The 19,113-nt window shown below is 46.4% G+C and overlaps 1 protein-coding gene and 1 long non-coding RNA gene across 9 annotated transcripts in view; one reads left to right on the forward strand and one right to left on the reverse strand.

The window, feature by feature from the left end:
* Nucleotides 1-1,315, reverse strand: part of SLC7A1 (solute carrier family 7 member 1) — a 68,593-nt gene extending 67,278 nt beyond the window's left edge. For 3 of the 5 annotated variants that reach the window (XR_014236820.1, XM_082365068.1, XM_082365067.1), the window contains exon 1: nucleotides 1,040-1,312. The gene's annotated coding sequence lies outside the window, so the exon portion shown is untranslated. Of the gene's footprint in view, nucleotides 1-1,039 lie in introns of all 5 variants that reach the window. The other 2 variants (XM_082365069.1, XM_082365070.1) reach the window with 2 other exon arrangements.
* LOC309615469 overlaps nucleotides 167-19,113 on the forward strand; it is a 270,174-nt gene continuing 251,227 nt past the window's right edge. Inside the window, exons 1-2 of one of the 4 annotated variants that reach the window (XR_014236826.1) lie at nucleotides 167-651; nucleotides 1,768-2,020. This is a non-coding gene — a long non-coding RNA (uncharacterized lncRNA). Of the gene's footprint in view, nucleotides 652-1,485; nucleotides 1,701-1,767; nucleotides 2,021-19,113 lie in introns of those variants that run through there. The other 3 variants (XR_014236827.1, XR_014236828.1, XR_014236829.1) reach the window with 3 other exon arrangements.

Below are 19,113 nucleotides of genomic sequence, written 5' to 3' on the forward strand. Positions count from 1 at the left end.
TCTGTTTACAAATCTGGAGTAAAACGTACTCCAGGTTACTTTCTACACGTGAGAGCCTGAGGGCAGGTACTGGGCAGTGTAACGTTTCTTCCAGAAGGCACTTGTCTGGCTGTCCTAATCATACAAGTCAAGCACCACTCCTCTCGGGTTCTCACAGCCACTGAAAAGGGGAAGGAGCTAAAACAGCATGCGGTAGTAGTACTACAGCGCCCTGCTGCTGTGTACACACAGGTCTTAGAATGACTGCGGGACCCGCCTGGCCCGGGAAGTTTCCTACTACGTAGAAAGGAACACACTGAGAATAGGTTGTCTTGGTGAAGCCGGAAGAACTGCCTCCTGCTCAAAACCATCTGGAAGCGTTGAGCACCGGCCTCTACGGGCCAGATAGGGTCACAAGGAAGCCCCCCGCGGGGGGGACTTCCCCGAAATAACTCCGGGGACCCGGAAGAGAGGTGGAGGCGGGCCAGGGAGTGTGCAGGGTTCCAGAGAGGAAGAGACGTGGGCGCCGCGGCCAGCTTGCGGGTGCGCGACGCCGTCCTCGGCCGGCCACCTGCCGCGGGACCACCCTCCGCCGCCCGGCGGGCTCCCCACCCGCGGCCGATGACACGTCGTGGACCTCGCGGCGGGGCGGCGTGCTCCGCTCCGCGCCATGTAAGGGAAGGTCGCCGGACGCCTGCCGGGCCCCGTGCTCGCTCCCCGTCCCCACGCCCCCGCGACCACCCGCGCGTCCCGGCGCCCGGTGCCCCGCAGGGAGCGCGGGGCCGGCACCCCGGAGGCGCCAGGTCGCCCACGCTTCCTCACGGGGTGTTGCATCATGCACCACGCCGCGCCTTCAGCGAACCAAAATGGACTCCGTGGCGGAGACAGCCGCATGGGCACCGGCCGCGTACACCCCCGTCCGCCCTGCCCTCGCCCACCCGGAGGATGCCAGCGCTCCCCGCGCGGGCTCCGCGCCCCTCCCCGCGCCGCCGGGGTCAGCCCCCCAAGGTGACCCGGACCCGGGCAGCTGCCCCGGCGCCGGCGGAGGCTGGGGACTCACCGGGCCGGCGGGCGGCGGGATGCAGGCAAGACCGCGTCTGGACTGACGGACGATAGACCGAGGCTCGGCGGGACTGACGGACGCTCGGGCGGAGGCGCGGCGCGCGGGGAGCAGGAGCGGGGGACTCGGGTAACGGACGCCAGGTGGCCGCGCGCCCCGCCGGCAGCTGACCTGCCGCTCACACCTGCCCTCGCGGAGTGAATGGAGCGTTGAGAGCGGGAGGGATCGGGAGCCGGTTTCATCAGCCGCGCCCCGCTCCCCGCGCCCGCCCCCCGCGCCCCGCCGTGCGGCCCGCTCGCCCGCGTCACCGCCTGGCACCAATGGCAGCGCGGCGCGGCGGCGGCTCCGGGAGCGGGCGGCGGCGGGGGCGGGGCGGGGGGCGGGGCGCGGCGTCTTCGCGCGTCCCGCGCCCCAACCTGGGATTCCCCCGCGGGTGGGCGGCGCCTGCCGACGCTCTGGTGGTTGCCCCGCCCGCGTGCGGCCAGCCCTCGGGCAGTGGGAGCCCGCCGGCGTCCTCGGGTCCGCGCAGCCCCCCGCGCGGGCCCGGCTGGCGCGGCCGCCGTACTGTCCACCCGACCGCGGGCCCCGGCGAGCGGACCCCGCGCTCGCGGCCAGTTTGCCTCCCCCAAAATGAGAAGGTTGGGGACGCACTTCAAGGTTGGTTTTTTTTAAATTATCATAAATCTTCATTTCTTTGTCATTGGAATCTTTTATTGCTGTTCCCTTAGTTTCAACAAATAATGTATCCTCGCCCCTTGTCCGGAAGGGCCGGAAGCCTGAATCTGCCTGTGCCCCTGGCGGTAGGACGAGCACCTGGCCGGCGGGCCTGTCACCGCGGCTACTTCCGGAGCTACTCCCCCCCGAGATGGCAGAAACTAGCACCGGGTCCCACCGCGCTCACCTCGCAGGCTCCCTCTTGGCGCCCAAAACCAAGCAGAAGCCACAATCTATAGAGATGCAGTAACCTGTGACATGAGAGAGGTAAGTAGTCATAGATTAACCCCGCCAGCCTCCTCTCTAACTTTGTAGGAAAACAGGAAAAACGGTAGCACGGTGCCCACGGCCTTTGAGTCCTTTCCACGCTTCCTACCCAACCCCCCTCCCCCCGCAGTGTCCTTCGTCAGTGATGGGGCCTCATTGTCAGCCACAGGGTGCTATACTCTTGGAATTACACTAGCAATTTATAAAGCATATAACTGCAGGGTGCAAGCTTTAGAAGCGTTTTCGTGAACACATAGCAATGGCTACTATTTGCAAGGCACTTCGGAGTGCTTGGCATCATAATCAGTGACTACATACACGTTGTTTTAAAACAGTAAATTTCAGTTTCAGCTGTTCATTGGTGAAAGGATGCTCTCAAGTTGCATTAAGGAGGTCTCCCGTGCCGGGGCTCTTCCTGAATCCCACACGGCCTCCTTAACCCGCTGACACTGCCATCATAGGATTTCACAGAGGGAAGCCTGGTGTGATTCCAGGACCTGCAGCTTTGCCTTTGCACTTGATCTGGATTTGAATCTGAATTCTACCATTTCATTCCTTTATGGTTTTCCGCAAGCTATTTCACCTCTGTTTGGAGCTTATAAACCTTTTATTCTTAGCAGAATATCCCTTAGTACTTGAAATATGATTGTGGGATTTTTTTTTTTTTTTTTGAAGACTCTTGGCAGTAAAATAGAATTTAATAGATTGTAGAGATGCTCTGCTCGGGCAACAAGCAGACGGATCATAGAGTTAGTATCTGTAAATTCTGAGAGCAAGTGTTCCAGGCCCTGATGGGTGTATGGGTAGAACTTAACCAAGACGATTGTCAGCACTGTGCTCCGTTAGGGGAAAAAGTCGAAAAAACTGGCTGAATTTTTAAATAAAGCTAAATATCAGGCAGGTTAGGATCACATTGCAGGTCCAGAGGGATCATGAGTGACAGGCAACCTTGATTAGGCTCAAAGAACAGTGGATCCAAGATTCCAAAGACTATTAAGGAAAGGAAATGCTAGAATTTAAGCCCTAGGAGCACCATGCAAGGTGAAGGTGGACAGACCAAGTCCTGGGCCAGCACCATTAGGCAGGATGGGGTACAGAAAACGTAGTGAATCAGAGTCAGACAGATGTGGTTTTGGACTAAACTCTACTTCCTGCTAGCTGCTGGCCTAGGGGAATTGTGTTTGTCCTCTTTTAACAACATACTGTATGATGCCAACTTCTGGAAAAAGCTAAATTATGAAGACAGTAAAAAGATCAGTGGTTGCCAAAGGCTTGTCGGGGGAAGAAGCGGGAGGGATGAATAAGTAGAGCACAGGGATTTTTAGGGCAGTGAAACTACTCTTAACGATACTGTAAGGGGGGTACACGTCATTATACGGTTGTCAAAAACCACAGAATGTCCAACACAGAGAGTAAACCTTTATAGTAACTACAGAATTTAGCTAATAATAATGTGTCCACATTGGCTCATCAGTCATAGCAAATGCACCACAACAATTCAAGATGTTAAAAATAGGGGAAACTGGGTCGGAGGAGGGAGTATGTGGGAACTCTCTGTACTTTCAATTTTTTGGTAAATCTAAAACTGCATGTAGACTATATATAATATTTACATAGAAATATATACAGGTGTAAAGCCCCTGTAGAGAGTACCCATTTAATAATAGTTATTAAGCAGATCAAGGAAATGAAACCACTCCATTTTCTAAAGTGTTTCAAGGCAGTATTTGGGTAGGTGAAGCATGTGGACTCTAGGGTCAGAGAGCATGGCTTCAGATCCTGGCTGTGCAACGTCTAAGCCACGTACACTTAGGCAGATGACTTCAGCGTTCTCCGGCGCTACTTGCCTCGTTTCTAAGAAATGGGTTATGGCAGCTGTGACAAAAAAAGTGACAGTAACTCTCGTAAAACATTGAGCCCATACCTGGCACATAGCGAATGCCCAGAGAACCTTGCTATTAACTCCGACGCTAGATGGATTCGCGGGGTCACACAAAATGCAAGGATGGGAACATTTCTTCTTCCATAGTAAAGGGGTGTTCTCACAACCAGACACTTTCGCAGGAAAAGGCTGCGGGGACTGAGTGGTAAGACCTCACTGTCCTGGTTCCCAGGCGGAGGGTAAGGAGCACAGTTGTCACCACATTCTTCGGAGGACCTCTGCTGTTGCCTGGCCAGCTCCTTCGTGTTCTCCTGGAACCAGCACTGTCCCTTGTTCTTGTCCCTCCCAACCTCCCCTACTGGTGTGTCCTCAACAGGAACTGCCATCTCACAAAACCCCACCTTCCTCAGCTTAGAAATGTGGTTGGAGATGGGTCTGATCTAAGCGTTCGGCCACCCCTGGCTCCAGTGAGGGCCCACGGTGTATGGGTAGATGATAAATAAACCGAGGTCACCTCAGAAGCCTTCCCAGATCCTTTGGGAGCTGGAGGGAAGAGAATCTCTTTCCTCCCCGTCATGGGGCTGGACAGATGTCAGCCAGGTGCTACCAGCAGCCGCTGCTGCAGCCGTGTGGAGTTGGCCAGCTGGAGAGAATGAAGAGGACACGCAGAGAAATCAAAGCGGAGGGGCGAGGCGAGTCTTAATCAGGTCCCCATTCGGCGCTCTTGAGGCCACCTATCTGGACATGTGAGCCACAGGGATGCCCTTTTTCGCCACAGCCAATTGTCTTGGGTTTCTGTCACTTGTATCCCAGAGTCCTGATTCGTACAGCTTTTCTATCTTAGGAGCTTCCTACCCTGGGAAGGGATGGGAAGAATTATAAATACCATGGGAAGCATGGTATTTACTGCCCATATTTCATACCATGGGAAGCATACCATGACAAAGCATTGCACCTCCAGAAGAGACAGCGACTGACATCCTGGTGCCCAGTAGGAATGAAAAGTGCAGCCCTTGGGCTTAGAGGATTTGACTGTTGGTTTGTTGATAGAGAATGAAATCAGATCTCTGCCAGATTTTCAGGAGACCTTTGAAACCAGCTGTATGCATGGCTGTGTCATGTTAGAAAGTACTTTCTTTCCACCACAAAACCAGTGTGTGTGTCCTCGGCAGCAGGGAGACGCCGTGTAGTCCTTGAGGCCACAGGACCAAAGGGAGAGCTCTTCCCCACAGAAGACTGATGCCTCCGTTTGATGACTCAGCAATCTGCTGCTCTTGGGGTGTTTTCGACAATGTCTGTCCTCCCTCTTGGCCCGTGTGCCCAGTGCAGAAGGTGGGGAAGCCTTCGAGAGTCTCCTCGGCCTCCTGTCTCTAACCCTGCAGTTCCGTAGCTGCGCTGCCAACCCCAGCGGCACTGGCTCTGCACGGACAGGAGCGCCAAGGCCCCGCTTCGGAAGGCTGCTGTTCCCACTGTGAGCAGAGGGGCGAGTGGGGAAAGCAGGACTGCTCGCGCCAGCTAGACGTGCATCCCGTGTGAAAGGAGGGGATCGACGGTGCAAGGTCCCTCCGAGCTCGTCCTCTTCCCTCTGTCCTACTGTCCCTCGCTCCCCCGTCTTGTTGGAAGAAATGAAATCGAAGAAAGTGTCACCAGCCCTGGTGCCCAGGTTTCTGATTCTCTTCCATTTCCCTCAACCAGGAAGGCCCGCCTGTGGATCTCGGGGTTCTGTGTGGCACCCAGAGACAGCTCACCGGACAGATCATCATCCATGGGGCTTGCCTAATTTCTGCAGGGACTCAATTTGGCAAAAGCCATCCCCTTCTTTGGATTTCTAGAAAGGTGTGCCACTTGGGTGATATGCCAGCTTCAGCCAAACCTAGACATGGTAGTGGTTGCCTCTGGAAATGCTCATTACAGATAAGGCTTTCTCACTGTATTAGGATAAAAAAGGTGTGAGATCTCAGCTCACCCTAACACCCCAGAAGTTTCTACTTGGTTAAGCAAAAGTGTAACCTTCAGGCAAAGATATCTCAGACCTCTAAACATTCTGTCAATATCCCTAGACACCCTCTCCTGCCTTGAGCTGCCGTAACCTCACTCACAGTCTTGGGATTAGGTCTCTGTGTTTGCATCTTTTTTTTTTTTTAATTTATTTATTTTTGGCTGCGTTGGGTCTTTATTGCTGCGTGCGGGCTTTCTCTAGTTGTGGCGAGCGGGGGCTACTCTTCGTTGTGGTGCATGGGCTTCTCATTGCGGTGGCTTCTCTTGTTGCGGAGCGTGGGCTCTAGGCGCGTGGGCTTCAGTAGTTGTGGCGCACGGGCTTAGTTGCTCCGCTGCATGTGGGAGCTTCCTGGACCAGGGCTCAAAGCCATGTCCCCTGCATTGGCAGGCGGATTCTTTTTTTTTTTTTTTTTTTTTTTTAAATTAATACTTTTTTTACTTTTTTTTTAAGTATTTATTTATTTATTTATGGCTCTGTTGGGTCTTCGTTTCTGCGCGAGGGCTTTCTCTAGTTGTGGCGAGCGGGGACCACTCTTCATCACGGTGCATGGGCCTCTCACTATCGCGGCCTCTCCCGTTGCGGAGCACAGGCTCCAGACGCGCAGGCTCAGTAGTTGTGGCTCACGGGCTTAGTTGCTCCGCGGCACGTGGGATCCTCCCGGACCAGGGCTCGAACCCGTGTCCCCTGCACCGGCAGGCAGACTCTCAACCACTGCGCCACCAGGGAAGCCCCTGTTTGCATCTTGCACTGAACTTTGCTGCTAGGAGAGTGGGCTGTCAAGGCAACGAGCACAGTGCAGTGACCGAGAACACAGATGGTAGAGACAGAGCCGTCTCCGGGACTCTCAGCAGGTAATCCAGCTCTCTGGGCCTCAGTTTCCTCATCTAAAAAAAGGGAAATCTAATGAGCTGCTGTAAGAGTCGAGATAAGCCTGAGGGTCCCCTGTGTAGTGCCTGGCACATAATAGTATGACTCCATAAAGGTTACTGACCGTTATTACTCTAACCGTCAATAATTTTCACCTAACGCATGCTCCGCTGATACAAGGAAATAGCAGAGGAATGACTTTCTCGGTGCCTCTTTTAGTCTTTGACTCCTAAGAGGCTTAGTGGAGAAAAAGGCACAGGAGCAGTAGTATTCACATATGGCTTTTCACTGTGAACTAACAGCACACCCCCAACTTGACAAGCTGATAGGAACTTGCCAACACGCCCATCTGCAAAAGCTTTGTTACAATCCAGAGCATGGGTAGCTGCCACTCAGACGGAAGGCGTTACCTGGGGCAGGCTTTCTCACCCGCTCCACCGTTGACGTTTTACGCCAGATAATTCTTTGTTGTAGGGGGTTGGTTGCCCCATGCATTGTAGGGTGATTAGTAGGGTCCCTGGCCTCTGCCTACTAGATGCCAGTCGCACCCTTCCACAAGCAGAAATGTCTCTCGACGTTGCAAATGGCTTCTGGAAGGCAAAAGTTGCCCCCCTTTGAGAGCCACTGGCCTAGACGAGCATCTGATTGTCTTGCACTGGATGTTGAATACTGTCTCTTGCGTGAAGAGAGAACGCACCGTCCCAACAGGTAGGGCTGAGAGTCAGCTGGTCAGCACCAGTTCAACCAAACCATTTCTTATAGTTCATCACCTCTTCTCATTGATCGGTGCCTGGGGCATCTTGGTTGTTAAATATGCTTAATATAGTTCCTGCATCGTGCTGAGCCTTAGGTGGAGGTTTCTTTGAAGAAGTAAAGATGAAAACAGATCTTAGCTGTTCATGTAGCGAAGGCAAAGTTCATTCAAAGAGCATCATGGTGGCTGAAAGTAGTCCCTTGGTAGTTATTCTACCTCAGAGGCTTCCAGCAATGCCCCTGTATAGACTTCTCACTCACTGTTACCTTCTCCCCCATCTTTCACAATCATAATGCAGAATGGCATTTTAGACGGCTTGACATTAATGATGACCACAAGCTACTCACCTACTTCTGGACTTTTGCAGAGCAGGTTTTAAGAGGAGAACCATCTCCTTCACTGCCTCTGTAAATAGAAATACACCACTTCTGATGATGTATCCTTAGGCTCTGGATTGATGCACGCATACCATGTTTCTCTAGAGGATGGTTTCGGACCTGGGGTCCCAGAGTGCTTGCAGTGGGGATGGCCACCTGTTACTAAAATGAAAGCCATCCAGAAGTGCTGCCACTGGCATCTGATCTGTGTCCAGAGGAGTCCTCCAGTACGGGATGAGGGGAGGGAAACCAGCAGCTAACTGGAGTACCGATGAATTCAGGACCAAGGGAAAGATGAGGGATAAATTAGGTTGTGTTACTCCCTAAAATGAGCCCTGTTGCCAAGTAGAATCACACAGCCGCCATAAGCAACAACACAATTGTTGCAATGCTGTTAAAACCTTTGGGATAACGGGCCACCCCTGGTGAGCCTCCTCAGAAAGACCAATTGTGATAGAGGCATGGTTTTTGGCCAGAACGCTGGGCCAAGTCTCTGAATATGAGCAAGGAATTCCGTGTAGTTTATCGCCTAGATCCTGAATGATCTTATCAGTCTCTAAAAACAAAGCTCCGAGAGCACATTAAAGGCAGTGCAGAAACAGAGCTGCTACAGTCCCCCACGTGCCCGTGTCCACCACCAAGCCTTCCACCTGCAGCCCCTGGCCCTCTCACAGTCCGGGCTACAGCCAGCCCCCTCACAGGCACCTCTGGGTCTGCCCACCTGGGACATTCTCCCCCTCACTTCACTTACCTAACACCCTGTTTACTACCTGCGGGGCTGTAAGGGTGTTAATTAACTTCTCTGTGCCTCAATTTCACGTTCTCTGAGATGGACAAAATAAGCGTTCTAACTGCAGCAGTTGTGGTGAAGAGTCAACAAGATAACACACGTGAAGGGCTTAGCACAGGGCCTGGCACATAGCGAGCATGTGGTAAATACCAGCTATTGTGATAAGAATTGTCACTCATCCTTCACATGTTAGCTTCCTCCAGTAAACCTCTCCTGATGCTCTCACTCAGGTCATGTGCCCTGTTATTGGTTCACATAGCACATGGTATGGGATACACATGTTATCTTCAGGAAGTCTTCAAGAAGACACCTCCCAGATTCTTCATGTAGCCCACAAACAAGACCAGCCATGAATAAATCCCCAAATCCCTGGGCACAGTTATTGATACAGTGGTAGGCATGGCCCAAAAAGAGCTCTTTGAATAATTGAGGGAGTTGCTATGGAGACTGGGAGAAAGAGGAGCTCTCTTTTTATGAGATCTCATGTACTAAGGTTGACATTTTGCTGGAGTCAACAGGGGCTAAGCCGTCTTTGCCAATAAGAAAGCCTGCCTGAGAGTGAAGGTGATACAGAAGAAAGCAAAGGTCAGAGAGAGACAGAGGCAGGGAAATGAGGATGATGGGGACAGAGAGACTAGATTGCACTGTTGAAACCCTGGATCCAGCCAAGCCTGAAGACAGCTATACCCAGGGCTATTGTTAAGTCATTTTACTTAAACTGCCTTGAGTTTGGTTTCTCTCCCTTGTTATTCAGAGTCTTGATTAACACACCTTACTTCCCCATTCATTAACACATATCACATTTCATCCTAATTAATTGTTTAATTGTCTGTCTTCCCCCAACTAGGCTGAAACTCCATAAAGGCAAAGCCCTGTTCTGCCTGTGCACCGCTGTTTGCTAAGCAGAGTGCCTGCGCAGAAGAGGCATTCACACATTAGTTAAATGATGAATAACCGTAGGGGATTCCAGATGAGAAGCAGAGATTCTACATGAAGCAGTGATGGGAAGGATAAAGCCCCACTATCTTTTCTCAGCTCCTCCCCAACTGGCTACGGATTGGAAATCTTATTACCCTCAAAGACAGCTCCCCGTTTCATTGTCTCCCATCCTCCTCATTTCTCAGAGACAGATGCTATGAGATCATTGCAGTCTTTTGGAGATCCAGGTTCCCAATCCCATAATATAAGGCTCTATTCAGGAGAGGAGAGATATGAATACTTCCAAGGAAGTACTCTTGGGCTCATCATATTAGTTAATTATCATCATCTCATCAAACCATCACCTTATTGAATACTCCCAAAGATAAATCTTTGTGTTCTTATTAACCATTTCCCTAAAATAGTAGGAGACCGAGGATAATCTGTCCCTGACTTCTTCCTTGGAGATTCGTGTTTCCACAAGTCACAGCCAACCATAGTTTTAAATGGTCAAAAACAGAAACAACAACTTCTCTGTGTTAGCCAAGAATCACTCAATTGCAAGTAATCCATACCTGATTCAAACAACTCTAGGAAACTTTTAAATTTATTGTTACATAACTGCAAAGTTTAGGATTTGCCAGATGTACGTATGTCTGGAGCTAGGTTTTCAAAATATATCTCAGTCTCTCTATCTCAGTTTTCCTGATGGCTGTATTCTTTGCCAAATCTCTCCATTGGTAAAAGCAGTGGTTTTTGAAGTGCAGCGAAGAAGGAAACCCTTTCCAGCATCCCTTTCATTCCTACAAAAGGACCACGATAAGCTCTGCTTGGGTCACATGCCCAAGCTTACATACCTCTCCCTGATTCCTGCAGAGTGGTGTTCTCTTGTGGGCTAGCCTGGGTCACATACCCACCTCTGTGGGGCAGGGGGACAGTGCAGAGAGGAGGTTGATTGGCAGTTCCACTAGTATCACAGAAATAGAGGAAGAGGTAGTCCCCACAGGGAAGGAATGTGAGGAGACAAGAAAGAAACTGGTGTCCACTCTCTATTTCCACTCCCCTGCTCGTTCAGATGTCCCCTAGCCCATCCTAGAGGCATCTGGACCACGTGTTCTTCATGTGTTACCACTATCCAGCTCCAGCGACCACTCCAGGCACATCTGCCCTGTCTCCGAGGCACATATGCCTTTGAAATAGTGATTTCATTTCCTTTGGGTAAATACCCAGAAGTGAAATTACTGGATCATATGGTAGCTCTATTTTTAATTTCTTGAGGAACCTCCATACCATTTTCCTTAGTGGCTATACCAATTTACATTCCCACCAACAGTGCACAAGAGTTTCTTTTCTTTGATAATAGCCATTCTGTGTCATTGCTTGCTCTTCTCTTGTAGACAGCATATAATTGGATTTTTAAAAACTTCATTCTCCCAATTTCTACTTCTTAATTGGAATGTTTAGTCCATTTACATTTAACATAATTACTAGTAGGTTAGGGCTTTTGTATGTCATTTAAAATTTTCTTTATGTCATGTCTTTTTCCCTTTATTTCTTCATTACTGCCTTCTTTTGTGTTAGATAAAATTTCCTAGCATACCACTTTAATTATCTATTGTTTCTTTACTATATATTTTTGAGATTTTTTTATTGGGTGCCCTGGCAATTAAAATGAAATCATAACTTAGAACAATCTAGTTTGGATTAATAGCAATTTAAATAGTCTACTAAACTTTTGCTTCTTTATATTCCATTCCCTCCCTTTTCTTTATACTTTTGTTGTCATACAAATTACATCTTTACACACTGTAAGCCCAACAAGATAGTTTTATAATTGTTGCTTTGTACAGTTGTCTTTAAATCCAAAAGAAGAAAAAAACTACAAATGAAGGCACATTTATACTATCTTTGTAAAACCCATGTATTGACCTTCTCTGGTGTTCTTCATTGTTCATTTGGATTTTAGTTACTGCCCCATCATTTCAGCCTGGAGGACTCTGTTTAGTATTTCTTGTAGGTCAGGTCTGATAGTGATGAAGCCTCTCAGTTTTTTGTCTCCTTCATTTTTGAAGGACAGATTTCCTAGCTGTAGGATCTTAGTTGACAGTGTTTTTCTTTTAATACTTTGAATATGTCATCCCACTGCCTGCTGGCAACCATGGTTTTTAATGAGAAGTTAGTTGTTCACCTCATTGAGATCCCTTGTGCAGGATGAGTTTGCTTTCCTCTTGCTGCTTTCATCAGTCTCTCCTTTTCTTTGGCTTTTTAGCAATTTGATTATGATGTATTTGGTATAGATCTCTTTAAAATTATCTACTTGGAGTTCATTGAACTTCCTTGGTGAGCAGATTGTTTTTCATCACTTAGGAAGTTTTTGGCCATTGTTTCCTCAAATATTCTTTTTTCTCCTCTCTTTTCTTTCTTTCTTGGACTCCCCTTATGTGTATGCTGGATGGTGTCCCACAGGTTTCTGAGGCTCTGTTTATTATTCTTCATTCTTTTTCTTTTTGTTCTTCAGACTGGATAATCTCAATTGGTCTATTGGTTGTTTTGTCTGCCTGTTCAAATCTTCTGTTGAGCCCCTCTAGTGAAGTTTCCATTACAGTTTTTATACTTTTCGACTCCAGAATTTTCATTTAAAAAATAATTTATATCTCTTTATTGACATTTTATTTTGTGAGATGTCATTCTCATACTTTAATTCTTTCAACATGGTTTCCTACATGATTGATGACTTTAGGTCTTTGTCTAGTAAATCTAACATGTGCCGTTTCTCATGCACAGTTTCTTTTGTGTGCTTTTTCTCTTGTGAAAAGATATTCTTCCTGGGTTGGTTTGTTTCTTTTTTCATGTCTTGTGATTTTTTGCTGAAAACTGTACATTCTAGATAAATAATGTGACCACCCTAGAAATAAGATTCTCTCCTTCCCAAGGTTTTTTGTTGTTGTTCTTGCTGTTTTCTGTTTACTTGTTCAGTGACTTTACTAGACAAATTTTATAAAGTCTGTATTCTTTGTCATATATAGCCAGTGAAATCTCTACTACTTAGCTTAGTGTTCAGCGAATGATTGCACTAAGATTTCCTTATATGTCTTGAACCAATAAGTCTCTCATCCTTTCTCTAGGGCTTCTGTGTGTGTGTTGGGGCATGCTTACCAAGTTCCCACAGGTAGCTTACAACTCTGCATTAGCCCACACTTCTTGCTTGTGCAGACCCTCAAGGTCAGCCAGAATTGAGAGCTTAGGGTCTTCTCAGTTGTTTCTTAGCCATGGACACAGCTCTAGGTATGCACACAGCCCTGTGTGTGTGTTTGTGGTCTTCTAGATTCCCAGGAATATATAGAAACTTTTGAAAGCACCCTATGGATATCATGTGTCCAGTGTTTCCTTTTAAGTTTTTTTTCATAGCCTTTTGTTAGCCTCAACTTGTAACGCTTCCTTAAGCAACTGCAATGTTAAACAATTAATGCTGATTGTTTTGACAAATACCCTGTCAGTTGGGCTGTTCTCACAGAGGGAGTTCTAAGTCACATCAAAGAAAGAGATGCCCTGAAAATGGAACTTTTCAGCAGGCTGTCAGACAGGTCAAATAGTGACAGTTCTTTGGGAATGGCCCTTTTGGGAGCTCTGCACTCATTCTGCCTCCTCTAGCGGCTGCTAGGCTGCTAGTTCTCAGACATATTCTTTTTGATTTTCAAGGTTACTGAAAGGGAAAGCATCATCTCTGCAAAGCTTGGCAGTGTCTCTTGATTGATGAATGTTACTAGACTAAAATTAGGACTTCTGTCTATCAAAGACACCACTAGGAAAATGAAAATGGAAGCCAAAGAGTGGAAGATGGTATTTGTAATACAGATGACTGACAAAGAATTGTCACAAATCTGTAAGATTAAAGAGCAGGTTAGACACAACTGAATTTTTTTTTTAAATTGTGAACAGAAGGAATTATTTGGAACACCATCTAAAAAGACAGAGATGCAAAATATAAAACTATACCAAAAATAAGGAAGTAAGAGTAATAAGTCCTAGCATATACAAAGAGACAATTTTCAAACACATATGACTAGGATATTTTCAGAAATATTGCTAAGATTTAAATTCTAAAATATCAGAATCCAAATGAACTTCAAGTAGGGAAAAAAGTCCACAACTAGAAACAACATAAAGAAACTATAGGACATGAAAGACAAAAGATCTTAAAAGCATCCAAGAAAAAAAGCCAGATTACCTACGAAGAAGTGGCAATGAGTAAAATTTTATTTTTCAGTGACCATGATATCAGAGTCAGTGAATTATTTTCAATGTGCTCAGAGACACTGAAGAGTTACCCACAGTTCTCTACCCACTGACACCATCTTTAAGAACAAAGGTTAAATAAAAACATTTTCTGACTTAGAATAGCTAAGAATGTTTTTCTCTAAAAGACACTCATTAAAGGAAATACTAAATATATGTGGAAAAAAATACCTCAGGTGGAATGTCTGAGGGACAAGAAGAAATTGTGAGCAAAGATATTGCTAAATATAGATACAGATGGTATAAAGTAAATAAAGTAGTGTCTAATTTAGAGGTAGGGATAATAGAGTAGAACTAAAATACTGAACAACTGGATGTGTGGTCAGATTTGAGTGGTGCTTCGTGATTAAGAGAAGAGATGCTAAATCCAGATTTCTTTGGTTTGAATTCTGACTTTGGTACTAATTATCTGGTGGTACCTATTGCCTTGCTTTAGGCAAGTTAATTAACACCTCTGTATGTCTATTTACTTCTCTTAATATGAGGATAGTAATAGTATCGCTCATAGGGTTACTGTGATGCTTAAATTAGTTAATATATGTGAACCACTTAGAACAGTGCTTGGTACATGGCAAGTGCTTTATAAGTGTGAGCTATGATTCTCAGTAAAGCATTCTCAGGTCCTTGTGTTGCCAGGTGAAATACAGAATCATGGTGAGAGACTTTATCAAACTTCTTTTGACAGCAGCGATTGAGAAAATAAAAATACTATTTGCAAGTTCATTTTCATTGACTCATAAACTTTCTACCGCACTAACTTAAACTACATAGACTTTTCAAAAATCTATTTATTGATCTACACGATAATTCCAAGAAGTAAAAACCCGACAGGTTGTGGCAGACACTGCTAGCTGCCTTCGTGATGTTCAGCCTGCCTTTCTTACACACAGAACACTGGTTCCTGTAGAGTGTGAATGTGTCCAGCTAAGACACTGACTCTCCCAGATGTCTTTACAATTATATGGCCATAGGACCTAGTTCAGATCGTTGAGATTTAAGTGAAAGTCATTGGGTTGGATTTCCGGAAAGGCCATGTCATGCTTTATGCCTTTAAAGCTAATGTGCCTTGAACCAGTATGTTTCCATCCTTTGGCTCTGTGTGTGTGCTACTCATGCCTTCAAAGCTCCCGTAAGAAGTTGACAACTCTGCCTTAGCTCTTACTTCTTATTTGTACAGAGCCTGAAGGTCAGCCAGCAGTGAAAACTTACAGCCTTCTCAGGTTTTCCTGGGCATGTGCACAACCCTAGGCATGAACACAGCCCTGCACATGCATGTGGCCTTTTAGATTCCCAGGAACGTACAGGAGATTTCAAATGTCCCTTGTGAACTTTATTCCAAATAATCTATTTATTCAGAGAGAATTCACTAAAAATTTCTGGGAATTTAAAAATGGACTTTGACAGATTGTTTCCTAAAATCGGCCAAGAAGAACAATAAAGTGGAATTTTCTATGTCATCAAAATGACAGTAATTATAATAGGGTGGCATTATTCAGAAATATATAACATGATGGGGAAAAAAGTCCAGAAATAGACCCAACACACACACACACACACACACACACACACACACGCACACACTTTGCATATGATATAGGTTGTACTTTAAATTAGTAGGGAAAGGATGAATTATTCCATAAATAGGTTGGAATGATTGGCAGTTCATTTAGGAGAATAATAGATCTTTATGGCATTCCTTACACAGGAATAAATTCCAAATGGTTTAATAGATAGATAGATAGATCGATAAGTGTGTTAATAATCCTAACCTGAGGGAGGATTTTTTTTAGGACAAAGGAAAATGAGAAAACAAAGGCAAATCTTGACAAATTTGACTATAGAAGAGTTAAATACGTCCTCTTAGTGAAAGTCCCCACAAATAAAAGTAAAGGCAAACAACAGGCTGATCGACAGTTCTTATCAAATATGTAACAGAAAAAGAAAATTAAAGCTAAATAACAGGGTCCTGTTTTTAACCAATTAAATTGGCAAAAGAGAAAAAGCTTTTAGGAGGTTGATCATATACCATGTTAATGTGGATGTGAAGACACAGTCTTACTCACCTTCACAGTTAGTAAGAGTACAAAGTGGTAGAGCTGTTTTGGGAGAGGCAATTTGGCAGGTTCTAACAAAATTTTAGATGTGCGTCACTCAAATACAGTATTTTCACTTCCAGGAATCTGTACTGCAGAATATTCACACACTCCCAAAGGGGTGTTTGCGTGAGGCTATTCACTGCCATACTGTTTGTGACAGAACTAGGAACCTGAATGCCCTTCACTCCTCTGTGTGTATGTGGGGTGTGTGTGTGTATATGTGTGTGGGGAGTGTGTGTGTATGTGTGTGGGGGGTGTGTGTGGGGGGGTGGGTGTGTGTATATGTTTGTGGGGTGTGTGTGTGTGGGGGGGTGTGTATGTGTGTGGGGGTGTGTGTGTATGTGTGTGTCGGTGGTGTGTGTGTGTGTGTGTGTGTGTGTGTCAAAAGAGGGAAGGGGGTTACAGAGAGAAAAAGAGTCTACAGTAAAGATTCAAATTACTTCACAATTATTTTGAATGGTGAACTTCTTTCTTTAACTGTTTTTGGTGACCCAGAGTGATGACAGGACAGCTTGGCTTTGTGGGTAAATATACCACAAGAGGGACTTTAATGTTTCATAACATATGCTTCTGTATTGTTTACATTTTTCAAGTGATTTTTTAAAATAACAGAAAAGAAAAAGAAAAATGCAAGCTACGGAGCTGTGTACTATGCTGCAGCTAGGGTTGAGGAACTCCACAGAAATAGCTATGCGTTTGTTTATATGTCACAGACGTCTGATAAAGCTGCACACCCAACTGTTAACAACTGAGTGAAGGGGAGGCAGGGAGAGGGCGGATGGGGGGCTTTGACATTCATTACGCTTCCGTTCTGTTTGATGTTTTTACAAGTTTGTTTTCTGCTCTTGAAATTTAAAAAAATGAACAAATAAATAAAACATGTCAATAAAGGGAAGGGGAAAGAAAGCCAGTTGCTTTCCAGCAGAAGGAAAGAAGGAAGGAAGGAAGAGGAGGTGTTTTCAAGACTGGGGAAGCGCGAGGAGACAGGAGTGACTCAGAGGCGGAGAGGACGTGGGTCAGGGATGCTGTGACGTCCCGGGGGGGGGCGGGGAGGGGACGCGCCACATGTATGGTGTCATGGTGTACACCTCCCTGCAGTGGGGGAGAGACGCAGGGGACCGGCAGGGAGAAGAAACAGAGATTTTGAGCTTGGCCGTCTGTGTGAAGGGAGACAAAAGGAGGGGTCCAGCCAGAAGAGCATGGACCAAAGCACATCCTGAATAAATACCAGAGGGAATGGCCATGTTCTCATTTTCAGACGTGTGCTCCTCAACTTTATCAGCGAGTGTATTTCTGTGAAAACCAAAACAGTTTTCTTCAGTTAGAAACATGTCCTTCAAACCATGGCCATAGGCCACCTGTGCCTTAGCTAAGGTGATTCATAATGAAGGATCCTTCAAAGCAATTGGCTGTCTTATCTCTATCATCTTGTATTTCTGCAGCAGGACGTGGGAGTTAGCTTTCACCATAGAAGGGAGTGAATAGTATTAGAGAAGAGAAAAATGTATATGTGACAAATTCACGTGGGATAATAATACAATTTTAATTTAAGGAAGACCAACCTGAGAAAATGCACAGGACGCATGCTGTTTGTGTAAAATATCCCTAAAACCCGGGCAGAATCTCTAGTCTTTGTGGGTATGATGCATAAAGAAATCTTCAGGGTGCAGGCTGAGTTAAAACCAGCTAAACTGGGATGAATTTGTGTTGCGGGAGAGAAACATAATATACAAGGGACTTAAGAACCACCAAAGCTCTTGCTGAAGGAAACACCTATGGTATCTCTTGTTGTGTTTTGCTTCTTATTCCCTTTGAGTAAGAATAAAATAACTGTATTTTTTGCTCTTCAAAAATCTCCTCCGCTTGTTGTTTCTCTGGTGCAATTGGACAGCATATTCTGATCCAGGGAAAGAGGAAGGCAGTGGGGCCACTCCTTCCCCTCCCACTGCACAGGGGAAGGGCTTTTGAAAGCATGCAACGCGAGGCTGTAGAACTCACTAAGCTACATATATCAGTAGTTTCTGGAAAGTGTGTGTGTGACGGTAGCTTCTCCTGTAGCTGGCTTTTTTCCAAAGCCACGCACCTCGGGGGGTCATTCTGTTCTCAAAGCTTGTCATGTGTCCAACCGCAAACAGGCCTAACTTGATTCTCAAAGAAAAGTGGACAATTTGAGGTTTTAAAATAGGGAAAGCTAAAAAATAAAACCCATGAGAAGAAGTCTGTGAGATGCCATTAAATAGACCTGTATGTTAGTGCCCACCAAGCACCAAGTATTTGAGATGCAGTCCTATAACCACCGAATATAATGGTCTTGATAAGAATGAGATCGTATTGCCAGAAATGTTAGGGTCATAGCAGATCATCTTTCCTCTTAAAAGGTGAACTTTCGTGAAGAATTTTGCGTCTAACGGATGGCATGGATCTGAGAACTGTCCTACCGAAAGGTCATCACAGTTCGCTCTGGGGCTTTGACACGTCCTCTGTCTCTCGAGGCCGCGGGAATTGCTAACATCCAGTCCGGCTTCCAAACACTGAACTTCCAGGATGACCTTGATCTTGTTCGTGAACCAAGGGTAGCAAATTAACACGACATAATGTTATTCAGCAGAGTTGCAGGAGTTAAAACAAGCAGAACTGGCAAAGATTCAGATGAAGAAGCGTTCCTGTGTCGCTGGTAGGTGTGTGAGTTGCTCCGGCTTGTTTTGGCAAGCAGTCTGGCAACGCTCATGCCTTGATTAACTCATCTCTCCCCAGCAGTGAAGAACCAAGGCTCCAAAGGGGGCAGAGGCAGAAAGCCATTTTCTCTCCCCTCCTTTATGGTTTCTTCCTTGTCCCCAGCTAAAGTCTCCAGCAGCTTACATAACCTTTTCTGTTGCTTTTAGATTAAAAAAAACAAAAAAGCCTCTGGTCACTTCTGTTCACAACATTGAAAGTGCCCAGCCCTGCGTAAAAGTCAGAACTCTGGATTTTACGTCAGTCTTTTCCCTGGGCCTGGCCTGGTGGCGGCTTCTCGGCTGCTTCCCTGCACGGCTCCGCGCCTGCACCCTGGCCCAGGTTTCTCACCCCGCCAGGCTTGGAGGCCGGGAAGGACAGGTAAGGGGTAGGATTCGTGAG

Source organism: Balaenoptera borealis (genome assembly GCF_965194805.1).
Source record: "Balaenoptera borealis genome assembly, chromosome: 18".
Classification (NCBI taxonomy): domain Eukaryota; kingdom Metazoa; phylum Chordata; class Mammalia; order Artiodactyla; family Balaenopteridae; genus Balaenoptera; species Balaenoptera borealis.